The 17726-nt window shown below is 42.2% G+C and overlaps 1 long non-coding RNA gene across 1 annotated transcript; it reads left to right on the top strand.

Annotated features, from left to right (window-relative positions):
- The first annotated feature begins 499 nt into the window (after positions 1 to 499).
- On the top strand, positions 500 to 17073 carry LOC146711000 (uncharacterized). The gene is made up of 5 exons (XR_014920274.1): positions 500 to 569; positions 652 to 859; positions 980 to 1146; positions 16760 to 16822; positions 16946 to 17073. It is a non-coding gene; the product is annotated as an uncharacterized LOC146711000 (long non-coding RNA).
- The last annotated feature ends 653 nt before the right edge of the window (positions 17074 to 17726 follow it).

The raw sequence follows: 17726 nt of genomic DNA, 5'->3' as shown, positions 1-17726 counted from the left end.
TGCAGCAATTTTACGATGAAAATACAAAAAACCTCGAAAACAAAGCTAATGCTGCAGAAACAGAGTTTAAAACGGTCATGGGAATTTATGCTAATCATATAGAAAAGTTTGAGAATCGATTAAAAATTGGTAAAAGTGTGACCGTCAACGCAGTTAAAGAACGCGAGGAGGAACATAAATCCTTGCAGTATTGGATTGAGGGCCTTTTGACTCATAATACAAAGTTACAGGACCAAAACGAATTAATGGATAAAACTGTGAAAGAGTTAACAGATAAGAAATATGAAATGGGCAAAGTAATAGATGATCAAAAGGCCCAGAACATGCAGATGAAACAAAAATGTCAGAGAAATATTAGGGCTCTGGCAATTGAAAAGAAATTAAAGGCTATGGTCGAAGATGAACTTGTTTCTTTGAAAAAGAAAAATGAAGAATGAAATTGGACTCATTATAGGTTCACGCCCTTGGCCCACGCCCTCGGAGGAAGAAACACCTGTGCCTCATCAGTGTGGATGGTATTTAAGACAGGAAGCAACGGCTGTTCTTCGCTGGATTGTTGTGAGAATCGCGTCAGTGAAAGTCGAGCGTCCCAGCAAGTATTTTCCCGTGCAGTGTGTGTTTAGAATCTAACAAGCGTTTCTTTGTGTGCAGATTCCCTGGACTGTTTCCCTGGTGTGCGAGTGGATTCGTGTTTGGATTGTGTGGAGAGAGACGAGCGTGTTCCCCTGGATTTTCCCAGGAGCCCTGCCCCCTCCCTCACCTTTTGTACATAGCACTGCCCCGCATCTGTGTATATACACTCATTGGATATTGTTCTTTAATAAATTCACTTGTGTGCATCATCCTCGGAGTCCAGCGCGTGAGTCCACCTTGTACTTCGTGACGCTTGTCACTTTTTTTTTTTAATGATTGTGACTGTAATTGATTTAAGTGATTCAAGAGCGTTATTTTAGCTGAAAATAACTTTTCTTCTCTAAAGTCTGTTTAGGAAGGAGATATCTAATATTGAAAAATAAAAAATGGATAAATCCCTTGAAAGCCTGCTTCCAGGATTTCCATGGGAAAAATATGAGAAACCCAAAAGGAAAAAAGGAAGAATTAGCTTGAAGAAAAGGGAGAGATTTGCGGATGATAAAAATGAGAACAGTAAGTCCTTTGTGTCATTTTACCTTAAAGATCTGTTTATTAAAATATATTTCTGCATGCGAAATATAATTCTCTGAAGCTGTTGAAGTTGCAGGGTATAATGAGACATAGTTTTGAGGGTATTTCATATTCTTTGTCATACTTGTGTAAATGCAAATATATAAACGCATGTGTGAATTCATTCTTTACAAGTTGAGACTTCCTAAATGAAACTGCCTTTCTTTTGTTCCTTCAGATAAAGACATGCATAATTACATTAAAATTATTTTACGTGACTGCAAAGTTTTTGGCAGATATAGGTTTAGGAAACACTCTCCAGGGATCTTAGCATCGCATTATACCTTAACTGGAGGACATTTTTGGCTTTATTTAAATGTAATATTTAAGGAAAGAAAACCCCCAAAAAAGTGTTGGATAATGGAGCAAACTGATGTATTTCAAGTTTTCATCCAAAGTGACAATAAGACGGGCAACATTTTCACTTCATTTAGGCAGCATCACCTACTGAAGAACCAACTCCACAGCATGTCTTTTGTCCTGTCTCCCTCCCTCACTCCAACTGTTTGTGACAGAATGGCTGACCCTCTCTGTGCCTGGTTCTGCTCGAGTCTTCTTGTTAAAAAGTTTTTCTTTGCCACTGTCACCAAAGTGCTTGCTCATAAGGGGTTATCTGATTGTTGGGGTTTTCTCTTTATTATTGCAGGGTCTGTATCTTCCAATAGAATGCATTGAAGTGACTGTTGTTGTGATTTGGTGCTATATAAATAAAACTGAATTGAATTATAAATATTTGCATTATCACAACTATTACAATGAAAGTAGGAAATACTCCCACAACTGGTGTAAGAGCCAAAGTCAATGTTTGTTTTTCCTTTTTTGTTTTGGTGGCACAGGTGTATAGCTTTACCTGCGTCTCAGGTGATGGTATGTGGGTGTGGTCACAGTCTATTTACCTGATGTCGGTGTTCGCAGCAGGTGTGTTGGGTGAGTGGTTTGTGGGCAAACTTTTCTGTTGACCGTCATTTTTTGGCACACCAGTTAATCCATGCGCTAGTTGGAAATTGATTGAAAGCGCAAATGTTTGTTCTTGTTTTGTTCTTAAAATAAATGCGCAAAGTACAAGTTCGACTCATTATGGATTATTGGAGGCGCGTCACAGGGACACAACCAACTCAGCCGGCCGCGGCTTTATTTACGGATGAAAGTCGCAACATTTAGTCAACAGAAAACCCTTGTCTTTTATTGCACGCATCGAAACAATGAAGAGGATTTTTGGACATACGTTTTGGAGTCACGGAGATGTCAGATGAGTGGACGCAGTTCTCAAATGAGTAATTGGAAACGGCACCGTCACACTGGCATGGTGGAACGCAGCGCAACAGACACTTCAGAAGCGGTAGGACACGCGGATTCACTCTGTGTATTATTGGATGTTTTGAACACAGTTTGTAAGTGTCATCGCTTGTCCATTGGGGACATTGGTTTGATCTGCGTTGTGTGCGTGCGTGTGCTTGATTTGGCAAGCTGGAGGACTCTGCTCTGGTTTTGACAGCCTGTGACGCTGCTGCGCAATGGTTTACACGGAAGAAAAGTATTGGCTGTGGTCTCTTTGAAGCTGTGGAATATAATGTTGTTTTGATGCATGTGAAAAAGTGACGATGAGTGAAATAAAAGAAGCCGAACATGAACTGGAAGAAAAAAGATCTGCAAAACTGACGGCTAAAGCGCTTGCTTTTAAAATGGAAACTTTGCAGAAAGAGCGAAAAGCTCATGTTAACAAGATTAAAGGGTTAACTCGTGATATTAAAGAATTGATGAACAAGGATGACAATGCAAAAGCTGTGCTGCTTAACTTGGAAAAACTGAATGATTTGTATAAAAATGCCAAAACTGTTCATGATGCATTCATTTTATTGATTCCTAAAGATGAACAAGATGCTCATATTGACTGGTTTGGACGCATAACAAAATGTAATGATGATTTTGTTGAAGATGTGAAACGGTGGCTTCTTGAAGCTGGAAGACCTTTTATGGAAAAAGACAATGAAGCTGAGAAAGTGCCTACTGCTGTTACTTTGGATGTGCCCGTTTCTGCTGAGCCTGTTTTATCAAAGGAGACGGTTTCTTCCACAAATGATAAAAATAACATCTTAACATCCCCAAAGCAGGTTAAAACAAATTCTGACATACAAGATGAAATACAGCCAGGTGACAGTGTTTCAAACGTAGGAAGCAAAAAGAGTAAAATCAGTTCTTCAAGCTCAAACTCCAGAGCATCAAGTACAACATCAGCACGAATAATGGCTGAAGCTGAAGCAGCTGCTCTGATGGTAAGGCAAAAACTGCTTAAGGATAAACATGCCTTGGAGGAACGTGAAGCACAGTTAAGGAGACAGCGGGAGCAACTGGAGCTGGAAACAAATATAGCTGCCACGGTTGCAAAAATGAAAGTACTGAAAGGCTCAAAAGGATCCAGTATTAAAAGTAAACTATCAAAAATATCAGATGGTATGGAGTCATATTTTGAAAAGGGACAGAAGGTAACTCAAGTGTTGAATACTAGTCCGGATACTCCTGTACATGAAAGGCAACATGTGCATATCTTTAGGGAGCATAATGTTGCAGACTCACAATCTCTCTTAACCATAGGCAGAGTTCCAATACAACCTCAGACTCTTTCTGAAGATCCCTTGACATATCACTCAGACATTAGAAATTCACGTGAAAATAAACATGTATCTTCTCAAATTTCTAGTCATGAAGAAGACTGTAACATCTTATCTGTCATGAGTAAGCAGAACGAACTCACTGCTTTATTAATCCAACAACATAGTCTTTCTTCATTGCCTAAAAAGGAGATCCCAGTTTTTGATGGAGATCCACTTCAGTACCAGACTTTTATTAAATCGTTTGAACACAACATTGAAAGCAGAAATAAAAACCCTGGAGATTGTCTTTATTATTTGGAACAACACACAAAGGGTCAACCAAGAGAACTTGTAAGAAGTTGCCTACACATGACTTCAGAAGCAGGATTCAGAAAGGCGAAGTGTTTATTACGGCAGCATTTTGGGAATGAACATAAACTTGCCACGGCTTACATGAGCAAAGCACTTGCTTGGTCTTCAATAAAAGCAGAGGACACGAAAGCTCTTCAAGCTTACACAATATTCCTAAGAGGCTGTTGCAATGCTATGGAAGATCTCAGTTATATGCAGGAGCTTGACATGCCTGCCAACATGTTAGCTATAACAAAGAAACTTCCCTACAGGCAGAGAGATAAGTGGAGAACTGCAGTCTGTGATTTCCATGAGAAGTGTAATCGACAAGCTACATTTAAGGATCTTGTGGAGTTTTTAGAAAAACAAGTTAAGATCGCATCTGACCCAGTGTTTGGGGACATCAAGGATATCTGCACGACAAATAGAGACACAAGAAAACTTAAGTCTCAAACTCACACAAGATTCAAAGAAAGTTCTTTTGCTACCTCTGTGATGGCATCTGAAAAAGAAAATAACAAAGTTAAGGAAAAGGAAAGAATAACACAAATGAGGAGTTGCTTGTTTTGCAAAGGTGAACATACCTTAGAAAATTGTCAAGAGCTGGAAAGAAAAACGCAAAAAGACAAAATCACTTTTCTAAAAGAGAATGGAGTCTGTTTTGGATGTCTTTGTAAAGGTCACATTAGTAGAGACTGCAAAAAGCGCCTCAGGTGCAAGACGTGTGGCTTAAAGCACCCTCAAATGTTACACATCTATCAAAAGACAATGAGTAAAGAACAAGAATCAAAGGAACAAACTCAAAATCGTGCCATAGTCTCTATTCAGACCAGTGCTCTTACTGGGGCCGGTAAAGATGAATTCAAACTTTCAATCGTGCCTGTGAAAGTTAAGGCCAAGAAAGGAAATGTAACATTGTACACCTATGCATTTCTTGACCCAGGCAGCACTGCATCATTTTGTACAGTAAAGCTGATGAATAAGCTGAAAATTCATGGAAGAAGATCCAACATTCTGTTGAGAACTATGGGACAAAATAAAGTTGTTGAAACGGATATTATTGCAGATTTAGAAGTTGCTGGACTAGACGGAAATGAGTTTTGTGATCTTCCCATTCTTTATACTCAGTTCACTATCCCTGTCCATAAAGGAAACATTCCTCACCAGAACGATATACTCCGGTGGCCATATTTGAAGTCTGTACATCTGCCAGAAATTGACTCTGAAATTGATTTGCTAATTGGCTCGAATGTGCCAAAGGCTCTGGAACCACTGGATGTCATTAGAAGTGTTGGAGATGGACCGTATGCTGTTAAAACTGTCCTTGGCTGGACAGTGAACGGACCTTTGGGTGAGACTCAAACTGAAGTTCACAATCAGCCACAGATAAGTGTCAATAGAGTTTCAGTGGTGAAACTTGATGAGCTGTGGAATCAGCAGTTTAAAACTGATTTTCCAGAGTGTGCCAGAGATGAGAAAGAACCTTCTAAGGAAGACCAACAGTTTTTGGATAAAGTTTCCAATACTGCTAAGATACATAATGGTCATTATTATATTGGACTCCCATTGAAAGACTTAAAGGTCTGCATGCCAGATAATAAAAGTGTCGCTGAACAACGCCTTCAGAATCTGAAGAAAAGACTTATGAAGAACGCTACTTTTCTGCAGGACTATAACAGCTTTATGTCAGATATGATCTCTGAAGGTTATGCAGAAAAGGTACTGTGGAGCAGGGAAATTATTTTACTGCTATTGTTAAATAATCATCATTATTACCACTGATTAATAATATAATCTGGAGTTTATATTGCATTCAGGGGTTGAACAGTGTGTGTCTTTCAGAAAGGCTAAAAGTCACAGGCTGACAGGAAACAGGCTTGCAGAGAGTTTTGCAGAAGTGAAAGTTATTTTGAGCAGCAGGCTAAGACGAGGCTTTAACAATGTAACAGATAGCTTTAAGAAGGCCTTAAGATGTTATGCATACAGTTATTATGTTGACCTTGTATTTCAGGTGCAGTTATGACTATTTTATACACAATGCATATCTGTGCTTATTAAAGAGTTGGAGCTCGGTCAATTAATTGGGGGTTGGAAGCTTTGTTCGGCGCGATGTCCGGACAATCTATTGTGCAAGTGACTTGGAGCCATAGAAGGAATTGCAATACATGCTTACAAAACACTTATATATCAGGTCATTTCATATTAAGGTTTAAGTAGAGGTTCTTGGTTAAAACATTTATTTAGAGGAGAGATTAGTCATGTCTCGGCAAGAAAGAGGAACAATTCACTTTAAGACAAGAACGGAAAGTACCAGCCATGAAAATAGAAGATGATCTTCTGGGTTAAAAGTCATTGTGGTGTTGATCTGATCTATGTATAAAATGTATCTGTGACGCATGAAGGGGCGTCAGTAAACAAGCCCTGACGGTATAAAATCTGTGTATGCTTTGAGGAAGTCGGAGATCACTTGCTGTCGGCGTACAGAGTGTTCTTCCCACACGTGTGTAGTCATTAAAATCATTGTTTGACCAAGACCTTCTGGACCATGGGTGGTTTGTACTCTCCTTCCTCAATTTTGAACCTTAACAGTACCAGAAGACAACTTAGAACGGACGGATGGCAGGAAATGGTATTTGCCGCATCCGCAGAAGAAAACCCTTAGAGTGGTGTTTGACTGTGGAGCCAAGTATCAAGGAGTGTCGCTAAATAGCAAGCTCTTACAAGGTCCAGACTTGACCAGCACATTAATTGGAGTTCTGACAAGATTTCGTAAAGAACCTGTTGTCATTGCTGCAGACATTAAGGCCATGTTTCACCAGGTTAAAATACCAGAGGAGGATCGAGATATGTTGAGATTCCTTTGGTGGCCCAACGGAGATTACACTCAAGCCATGGTTGAATATAGGATGACAGTACATGTGTTTGGAGCAACTTCATCTCCCAGTTGTGCAAATTTTGCACTAAGGAAATGTGCTGAAGATCATAAACAACAGTTTAGCCTTCAAGCCGTGGATGCAATGTTGAACAACTTTTACGTCGACGATTGTCTCGTCTCAGCAGCCACAGAAGAGGATGCGATCGATCTCTATCATGAACTCTGTGCCATATGCTTGAAAGGAGGCTTTCCACTGAACAAATGGATAAGTAACAGTCGTAATGTGTTGGCTGTAATACCTGAAAGTAACAGAGCAAGCAAAATAAAGGATCTAGACTTGATCAGTGATGAACTTCCGGTGGAAAGAGTTTTGGGCGTTCAATGGTGTGTGGAGTCTGACGTTTTCAAGTTCAGAATCACTCTAAGAGATCGACCTTTGACAAGACGTGGCATCCTTTCTGTAGTCAGCTCTGTTTATGACCCTTTAGGAATGTTGGCACCAGTAATCTTAACTGCTAAAAAGATTCTGCAAAATCTGTGTCGAAAAAAGATTGGATGGGATGATGCATTACCTGATGCGGTTATACAGGAATGGACTATTTGGATGCAAGAGCTCTACAAGCTGGAGGAGTTCAAGGTTGATCGTTGTTTTAAAACCAACAGTTTTGGAACTGTAAAAACTGCTCAGTTGCATCATTTCGCAGATGCATCTGAGGACAGCTATGGAACATTGACTTATTTGTTACTAAAGAACGAACGAGACCAGGCACGCTGTGCATTCATTATGGGAGAGGCACGTGTTGCTCCTTTAAAACCAGTTACAATCCCTCGAATGGAGTTAACTGCTGCCACCTTAGCAAGCAGAATGGATGTAATGTGGAAGGAGGAGCTGCAGATGGAACTGAAGGACTCAGTATTTTGGACTGACAGCACCTCTGTACTAAATTATATCAACAATAAAACAACAAGGTTCCGCACTTTCGTCGCCAACAGAGTTTCTGAGATTGTCAAAGTTTCAAATCCTCAACAATGGAGATATGTGGACACGGATAACAATCCAGCAGATTTGGCTTCTCGAGGTTTAACAGTACAATCCTTTTTGGAAAAATAAACAAACTTGGCTCTCTGGACCTCCATTTCTTCTACTACCACAAGAGGAGTGGCCTCAGAATCCTGATGAAGTGAAACAACTCTGTTACGTCCCCCCCCACCATGGCGGAGGCAAAGGTAGGAAGGAGACAGCAACACTGGACAACCACAATCAATGAAGGAGGAAGACCACAGAACAGTTAAGTATCAGGCAGGATTTATTGGGTGCTTGCCTGGATAGTCAAACTTAACAACAGTAAAGAGGTGGGGGAGGAGGACTGGGCGGTTGATCCAAATCAAAGAAAGTAATAAAACAAAAAGAGGTCGGTAGCTTCCAGGGCCTAGCCTAACTGAAAGAAAAATGCAAAACAAAAGGCCTACCTAGCTACTCGATAAAAGTCAGTGAAAACATACAAGGGTGGCATCAACCGCATAACCTAGTGTGACTAACAGAGTAAAATCTACAACCAGTGTATAGGGTACCCCGGCTTACCTGTCCAGCCTCCCACCACACACAACATAAAGATGCCTGTTCGCAAATGTTTGTCAAAGCAGAAGCCAGCAGCCACCAGCTGGCCAGGGAGCGGCTCATTTGTAGTGTTCCTTGGAGTGTGATTGGCCAACTGAGCCCAGTCCAGCCAATAGACACCTGCCAATCAACTTCGAACTGGCCAATCAGAGGAGGCCTGACGCCTGAAAGATGAATAGAACACAAAACAGAGTACAAAAGCAAAGCCACACCCCTTGGCACGTAACACTCTCACCCTTCAAAAACCAAACTTAGGGTTTGGTGACCTCTCTAAACAGCACAGGAGAGTGCGTCTGCTACAATGTTTTCTGAACCTTTTTTGTGATGGATTTTGAGGGTATAATTCTGAATAATCAGTGACCAACGCATAAGCCGCTGGTTGTGATTATACATCTTGGAGAGGAAAACTAAAGGGTTGTGATCTGTGAATACTTGGACTGACCTCTGACCTGACTCTGTATAGACTTCAAAATGTTGCAAGGCCCACAACAAAGCAAGGGTCTCCTTTTCAATGGTAGAATACCTGAGCTGGTGTTTGTCAAACTTCCGAGAGAAGTAACTCACAGGATGGTCAATGCCCTGGGTATCCTCCTGGAGAAGCACCGCTCCCGCCCCAACTGCGCTGGCATCTATTTCCAGTTTGAATGGTAAAGAGAAGTTAGGAGCAGACAAAACAGGGGTGCAACAAAGTAAGCCCTTAAGGCTTTCGAAAGCCTGCTGACAACTCCCAGACCAAATAAACGGCTTTGAGGGACTGGTTAAGTCAGTGAGAGGGGCAGCAACAGAAGAGAAATTTTTACAAAACCGTCGGTAATATCCTATCATCCCAAGGAACCGCCGCAGTTCTCTCCTGGTGGTTGGTTGGGGGAACTCCCTAATCGCAATGACTTTGGCATCTGCAGGGCGCACTTGCCCTAGACCAACTTGCTGGCCAAGGTAGAGGACACTGCCTCTAGCGAAATCACATTTGGCAAGGTTCAAAGTGAGAGACGCACTGTCTAGGCTAATGAAGACTTCTTTTAATGTAGCTATGTGGGTGGACCAGTCACTGCTATACACAACAATGTCATCTAAGTATGCTCGGCAGTTAGGGATTTTTCCCAACACTTTGTTAACCAGTCTCTGAAACGTTGCAGGGGCATTGCACATGCCAAAAGGCATAACCGTATACTGCAGGAAGTGGTCAGGGGTGACAAAAGCTGAAATCTCAGATGCTTGCTGTGTCAAAGGCACTTGCCAATACCCTTTTAACATATCGAGTTTAGTGATGTATTTTGCAGGCCCTATTTCATCAATGCAGTCATCGATAAGGGGTAAGGGATGTGCATCGGGTACAGTGACAGAGTTCACCTTTCGGAAGTCTGTACAGAATCTTGGGCTTCCATCTGACTTAGTGTCTAAGAGACATGGTGAACTCCAAGAGCTGGAGCTTGGCACTGCAAATCCATTCTGAAGAAGATACTCAACTTCCTGTTTTATGATTTCCCTCTTTGCAGGACTAACCCGATAAGCGCGCTGTTTGATTGGTGTAGGGTTAGTGAGCACCACATCATGTTTTATGACAGTGGTTTGAGACGGGATATCACTGAACAGAGATGGGAATCCCGATATGAGTGTTATAATATCATTGCTCTGTTCAGCAGGAAGGTGGGACAGGTATTGTGTTAGGGTTGACAATATCACAGAATTACCTAATCGAGCACTTTGAGGCTCAGCACCTCGTAACACCAACCCATCTTCATCTGGAGTAATCTCCACCTTGGTCACCGAAGCCATCGGAGACGTAACCACTTGCTCTTGGACCACAGATGGCACAGCTGAAGGTTCACGAGAGTTGTACAGCTTCATCATGTTGACATGACACACCCGAGTGGGACGTCTGCGATCCGGGGTCTGAATAATGTAGTTAGTCTTGCTGAGTTTTCTCTCTACAACATAAGGACCAGAGAACCTAACGGAGAGAGAGGAGCCGGGCACCGGAAGGAGAAGGAGCACTCTGTCACCTGGCAGAAATGAACGGTCAACAGCCCGCTGATCAAAGTGTCTCTTCATTTTCACTTGTGACGTGGCTAATACGTTCCTGGTTAAGGAATAAGCCCTCTTCAACCTGTCATTCAGTGTCTTGACGTACTCTGGAAGGCTTTTGGTGTTGTCAACCGGTGTAGCCAGCCTCTCTTTAAAAACCTTCAAAGGACTCCTCATCTCACGCCCAAACACAAGTTCACTGGGACTAAATCCCAGAGATTCTTGGGTTGCTTCCCGACAGGCAAATAAAACAAGTGGAACACTTTCATCCCAGTCCCGTTGGGAACTATAACAGTGTTTCCTTAACATAGACTTCAAAGTCTGATGAAACCTCTCTAGTGCCCCCTGACTTTCAGGATGGTAAGAACTCGAGGTTATGTGTTCAATGCCTAATGTTTTCAGGGCTTGGGCAAACACTCTAGACTTAAAGTTAGTACCTTGGTCTGTTTGCACAACCTTAGGCAGACCAAAGGTTGAAAAGAATCTCAACAGTGCTTTGACAACAATCTGAGCTGTTATTCTCCGTAGTGGGATTGCCTCGGGAAACCTGGTCGAAACGCACATGATCGTCAACAGAAACTGGTTTCCAGTTTTAGCTTTAGGTAGAGGCCCCACACAGTCAACAATCACTTTTTGAAATGGCTCCTCTACTACTGGGATAGGACAGAGGAGCGGGGGGGATTACTTGGTTTGGCTTGCCGGTCATTTGGCATACATGGCAAGTACGGCAGTATTGAACAACATCAGATTTCAGTCCAGGCCAGAAGAAATGTTTCAGAATTCTGGTGTATGTTTTATTAACCCCCAAATGTCCTGACCATGGATGGTCATGTGCTAAGGACAGTACCTGGGTACGATAAGCAGTAGGTACCACCACCTGATATACTGCAGACCAGTCAGCGTCTTCCGAGACCTCACTTGTCCATCTGCGCATCAGAAGACCTTTGTCAGAGAAGTAAGCCAGCTTTTTCCCTTTGGCATCCTGTTGACTGAGAGTGGAGGAATGACACTTGGACAGGGTTACATCATTTTTCTGTGCAATAATGAACTCCTCTCGGGAGACTGGCAAATCCAGAACTGGTTGTGTTTTGTCAGCAGGTGGAACTGTGGCCTGAACCTTAGATCCAGAGGTAAAGTTAATCACGTCACCAACGGGATCTGACCTCATGAAGGAATCGGCCAAGTCAGGACCATACTTTTTTGTCTGGGCCCTCGTAACTACACAAGCTGGAAAGATGGCAAGCTGGTCTTGGGCTGAGTCAGAATCCCGGCTCAGCTCGGGTCTGTCTAACACTTCAGGAATGGGTATGACCTTGCCTCCAGCAAGGTCATTACCTAGGATGAAGTCAATGCCTGGTATGGGCAACGCAGAACGAATAGCCACTTTAACAACTCCGCTGACTAATGAAGACTGAATGTGAATAGTGTGCAAAGGGGCAGATACAAATCCGAGTTCTACTCCCTGGACAATAACACTGGACTGGCAAAATGACTCCTCAGAAAACGGTAAGACGTTTTCTCTAATGATGGACTGAGAGGCCCCTGTATCTCTCAGTATTTTTACTGGTTGTTGATCATTTGGATTCCCAGTCAGCGAAACCACTCCCTCTAGAATGAATGGTTTGAAACAGGGGTCAGGGTGGTTAGTGTTTGGTTGAAATGCCCTCCCAGTCTCTGTGGCTTTAATCAATCCCACCCCTTTTGGTTGTGAGGATAGTTGCTGTTTACGCTTTAATGCCTGACATTCTGCGATGAGATGACCCCTCTTGTGGCAATAAAAGCATTCACGCTCACCGTGGGAAGGCGAGGGCCCCCTCATTGGCCTCACTGGCCTCGCAGCAGAGCAACTAGACTCAAGCCGTGCTGAGCGCATGGCTGTGGGCCTATCTGGATGGGAAACAGGGGTAAAAACATTCTTATGAGTTAGCACAAACTCATCGGCCAACACAGCTGCTTTGGACATGGACGTCACCTTCTGTTCGTTTAAGAACATTATGAGCCTCTCAGGTAATGAATTTTTAAAATCCTCCAGTAGCATTAACTCACGCAGCGACTCATACTCATCCCCAACTCCGTTAGCAGCGCACCATTTATCAAAAAGAGCCCCTTTTTCATGTGCAAACTCCACATATGTTTGACTGCTGGACTTCTTATGGTTCCTAAATTTCTGCCTGTAGGCCTCAGGTACCAGTTCGTAGGCACGTACAATTGTTTCCTTCAACACGTCGTATTTCATGCTTTGCTCTAGCGAAAGTGAAGCTACTACCTCCTGAGCTTTGCCCACTAATTTACACTGAAGTAATATGGGCCACATGTCTCTTGGCCATTTCAGAGCAGTAGCCACCTTTTCAAAAGCGTTGAAGTACGAATCTACCTCAGTCTCACGAAAGGTAGGTACTAGGGCAATATGTTTGCTAACGTTAAAACTTTCCGGGGAGACTTTCGGGATTTCTTTAGTGGCATCTGTTTTCTGTCCTGATGACACCCTCAGTGCTTCTACTTCAAGCTGCTTTAACCTGACTTCCTTTTCAGCTTCTATCTCCAGCCTACGGACCTCCAGCCGGAGATCATAATCCGCTTTACGCACCTTATCCTTCTCTTGTGCCTCCAACTGTAAACGCAGTAAGCGAACCTTAAGCTTTGCATCACTGCTAGATGTTTGGGATTCTGGAGTGAAAGGCTTAAAGCGAGGCAGAGTTTGGGGAGCCGCATCAGAGTTAACTTGGGCGCCCGGAGGTGTAGCAGGCAGCGCTTGCTCATCAGTTCTCTCTGGAGAAGCTAGATCAGCAGAGGCACCAGGGGAAACTGAAGGGTCCTGAGAAGGCACCCCAGCTGGAACAGGGCTGATTAAAATCCCCAACTCGAATAATCCCTCCAACAAAGCCTGCTTAATATCCCTCTTCACTCCATACTTTGGTACGGAAAGGTTATACTGGGCAGCAATACTCAACAGGTCGTCTTTGCGACACAAGTCAACTTTGTCAACGCTAGGGTGACTAACAAAACCAGGCAGGTCAAAACTCATCTCCAGCTGATACTATGAAACGTAGACACCCTAAAATCACGGCACCGTCCTCATTAATACAGGTTGTCCACCACATACAACGATCCCGGACGAGCCCCCACTTGTGTTACGTCCCCCCCCACCATGGCGGAGGCAAAGGTAGGAAGGAGACAGCAACACTGGACAACCACAATCAATGAAGGAGGAAGACCACAGAACAGTTAAGTATCAGGCAGGATTTATTGGGTGCTTGCCTGGATAGTCAAACTTAACAACAGTAAAGAGGTGGGGGAGGAGGACTGGGCGGTTGATCCAAATCAAAGAAAGTAATAAAACAAAAAGAGGTCGGTAGCTTCCAGGGCCTAGCCTAACTGAAAGAAAAATGCAAAACAAAAGGCCTACCTAGCTACTCGATAAAAGTCAGTGAAAACATACAAGGGTGGCATCAACCGCATAACCTAGTGTGACTAACAGAGTAAAATCTACAACCAGTGTATAGGGTACCCCGGCTTACCTGTCCAGCCTCCCACCACACACAACATAAAGATGCCTGTTCGCAAATGTTTGTCAAAGCAGAAGCCAGCAGCCACCAGCTGGCCAGGGAGCGGCTCATTTGTAGTGTTCCTTGGAGTGTGATTGGCCAACTGAGCCCAGTCCAGCCAATAGACACCTGCCAATCAACTTCGAACTGGCCAATCAGAGGAGGCCTGACGCCTGAAAGATGAATAGAACACAAAACAGAGTACAAAAGCAAAGCCACACCCCTTGGCACGTAACAAACTCTCATCAAGCGATGCAGAAATTAAAGCAACAGTGAATGCTGTTCAGACGTCACAAGAAATGGATCCGGTTTCTCACTTCATTCAGTATTTTTCATCCTGGACTCGGCTGAAGCGTGCAGTAGTATGGATTCTGAGAGTTAAAAAACTGCTTCTACATTACAGTAAAAGAAAACTACAGATTAAACATGATCCTGAACAAAATCTTGAACTTCAAATGAAGAAACACTGTCTGGACACGAGCAGTCTCAAAGTTGAGGAGCTGATTAGCGCTGAAATGGCTATAATCTCCTTTTGTCAAAGGAAGCGGTTTGCTGATGAAATCTCCTGTTTAACAAAAGGATCGAATGTTAAGAGAACCAGTCACATTTATAAACTTACTCCCATCCTGGAAGAAGGTGTGTTGAGAGTTGGTGGACGATTCAGTAGAACTGCAATGCCAGAAGAGAGAAAACATCCTGTTATTCTGGCCAAAGACTTCCACATTTCTAACCTAATCCTTCAACATGTCCATGAAGCGGTGGGTCATGGAGGTCGTAACCACGTTATCTAAACTGCGTCAAAAATACTGGATTTCAGGTGTCACAGTACCTATAAGAAAAACTGTGGCTAAATGCATTGTGTGTCGGCGCGTAAATGCCCCACCAGGACAACAACAAATGGCAGACCTGCCCCTACACAGAGTAACTCCTGATGAACCACCATTCACGTATGTCGGAGTGGACTATTTCGGACCGTTTCTAGTGAAACGTGGAAGGACTACTGTAAAATGCTATGGTGTGATATTCACATGTTTAGCGTCAAGAGCCATTCATATTGAAATGGCATCATCACTGGACACAGACTCTTTTATCAATGCCCTTCGTCGCTTTATTGCTAGACGTGGTCAAGTAAAAGAACTGCGATCTGACAACGGCACCAACTTTGTGGGATCCCATCGTGAGCTGAAGGAAATGATAGCAGATTGGAATCAATGTCGTATACACAATACCCTTCTTCAAAAGGGCATTAAATGGACTTTCCATCCCCCAGCTGGCTCACATCATGGAGGTGTATGGGAAAGACTTATAAGATCTGTGAGAAAGATTCTTAATTCCACCTTAAGTGTACAAAGTCTTGATGAAGAGAGCCTCAGGACTGTTTTATGTGAAGCTGAAGCTATTTTGAATGGTCGTCCTATTACAAAGGCTTCTACAGATCCAAATGACCTTGAAGCACTTACTCCAAACCACCTGTTGCTTCTTAAGACTGCACCATCATTACCACCAGGATGTTTTCAAAAAGATGACATATATGCTCGTCGCAGATGGAAACAAGTCCAATATATGTCAGATTTATTCTGGAAAAGGTGGATTAAAGAATATCTTCCACAACTGCAACAAAGACAGAAATGGTGCAACCCAAAACGAAACTTCATGCCAGGAGACATTGTGATCATTGTTGATGATTCCGCACCACGGAATTCCTGGATAACTGGAAAAATAGAAGAGACAATCCAGGACAAAAGGGGATTTGTTCGTCATCTTCGGATCAAGACAAAAACTGGATTCCTAAACAGACCTATAAATAAAGTCTGTCTGTTGCAGGAAACAGAGAATATTTAACATATTGGACTGACTGGATAAACTTTAAGTGACCTACTCCTTTTATTTATGGGTTACTAACCTCACAGATGGTGAACCACAAGTAGTAGTACTGATGCATGTTGCACTAAAGGGCGATTGAAATGTTTTATGAACAAGCAAATGATGTAAGACTTGATTATTTTGTAATTATTATTTAAAAGATAATAATTAGGGGCCGGTATTGTAAGAGCCAAAGTCAATGTTTATGTTTTTCCTTTTTTGTTTTGGTGGCACAGGTGTATAGCTTTACCTGCGTCTCAGGTGATGGTATGTGGGTGTGGTCACAGTCTATTTACCTGATGTCGGTGTTCGCAGCAGGTGTGTTGGGTGAGTGGTTTGTGGGCAAACTTTTCTGTTGACCGTCATTTTTTGGCACACCAGTTAATCCATGCGCTAGTTGGAAATTGATTGAAAGCGCAAATGTTTGTTCTTGTTTTGTTCTTAAAATAAATGCGCAAAGTACAAGTTCGACTCATTATGGATTATTGGAGGCGCGTCACAGGGACACAACCAACTCAGCCGGCCGCGGCTTTATTTACGGATGAAAGTCGCAACAACTGGCATCTCTCTTTATACAACTTCTACAATTGCAAATTATTAGTACATTGTACATTGACCATGAAAATACATTTAATATATATTTTTATGGAGAAAGTACTTCTTCTTTTTTTGGTTATTCAAAAAACAGACCTCTGGCGTGTAAAATGTGGAACCAAAATGGGCATCCTGGATAAAGAGAAGATGAGAAAAGGTAAGTGCATACAGTATTGTTTTCTTACCAGTCTTTCCTTTTCTCTTTTGTACATATATAAATACATCAATCAATGAATAACTTTTTCATAAAAACGATTACTTTTTTTCTTTATAAATATAGGTGAGGCATGTATTTACCGTAAAGGCTTCGTTTACACTCCATCTAAGTTTGAGAAGCTTGCAAGAAAAGAGCCATGCAGAAAATGGAAGTCATCTATTTACCACAAAGGAAAAACTCTACGCTTTTGGCTCAAGGTACTTTGTTTCATTTTTATGAATCTACAAAAATCAGATTTCACTAAATAAACTGCTGAATTAACTTATCACAGAAAGGTGATCTAACTGCTAAAGATTATAGACAAAAGAAAAGAAAACCACAATCATCAGACCTTGAGTCCCACAAACTCTCAACAGGTTTGTCTGCTTTTTTTTTTTTTTTTTTTTTTTTAAATCTGTGCCTCAAAACCAGAGAATGTTTGAGAATATGAATCAAAAGCATGCAAACATTATTATATTGTTTTTAATCAGCTGTTTGAAGACTTCAGTAGTTTTGACAAATACACCACAGGATTTCAGAAAAAAAAGAGTATTTGCATAGAAAAAGTCACAAAAATCTCCATGTACGTTGTAATATTTTAAACATTTAAACATCTCTTGAAAGAACCCAAGGATCATGATGAAGATGAAGATGATGATGGAGAAGAGGATGATGATGATATGGATGAAGATAATGAGCCTGACACTAAGAAAAACGAAGATGAAGATGCTACACCGATTTATAGCTCTTCTGAAGAAGAAGAAAGCGTGGAAGATCTTGTTGAAGATGAAGATGCTACACCGATTTATAGCTCTTCTGAAGAAGAAGAAAGCGTGGAAGATCTTGTTGAAGATGAAGATGCTAC

Source organism: Copadichromis virginalis, linkage group LG4 (assembly GCF_057382275.1).
Source record: "Copadichromis virginalis isolate Kocher_CV1m ecotype Utaka linkage group LG4, C_Virginalis_male_GT1.1, whole genome shotgun sequence".
NCBI classification, from domain to species: domain Eukaryota; kingdom Metazoa; phylum Chordata; class Actinopteri; order Cichliformes; family Cichlidae; genus Copadichromis; species Copadichromis virginalis.
This window is presented reverse-complemented; position numbering and strand designations above follow the sequence as displayed.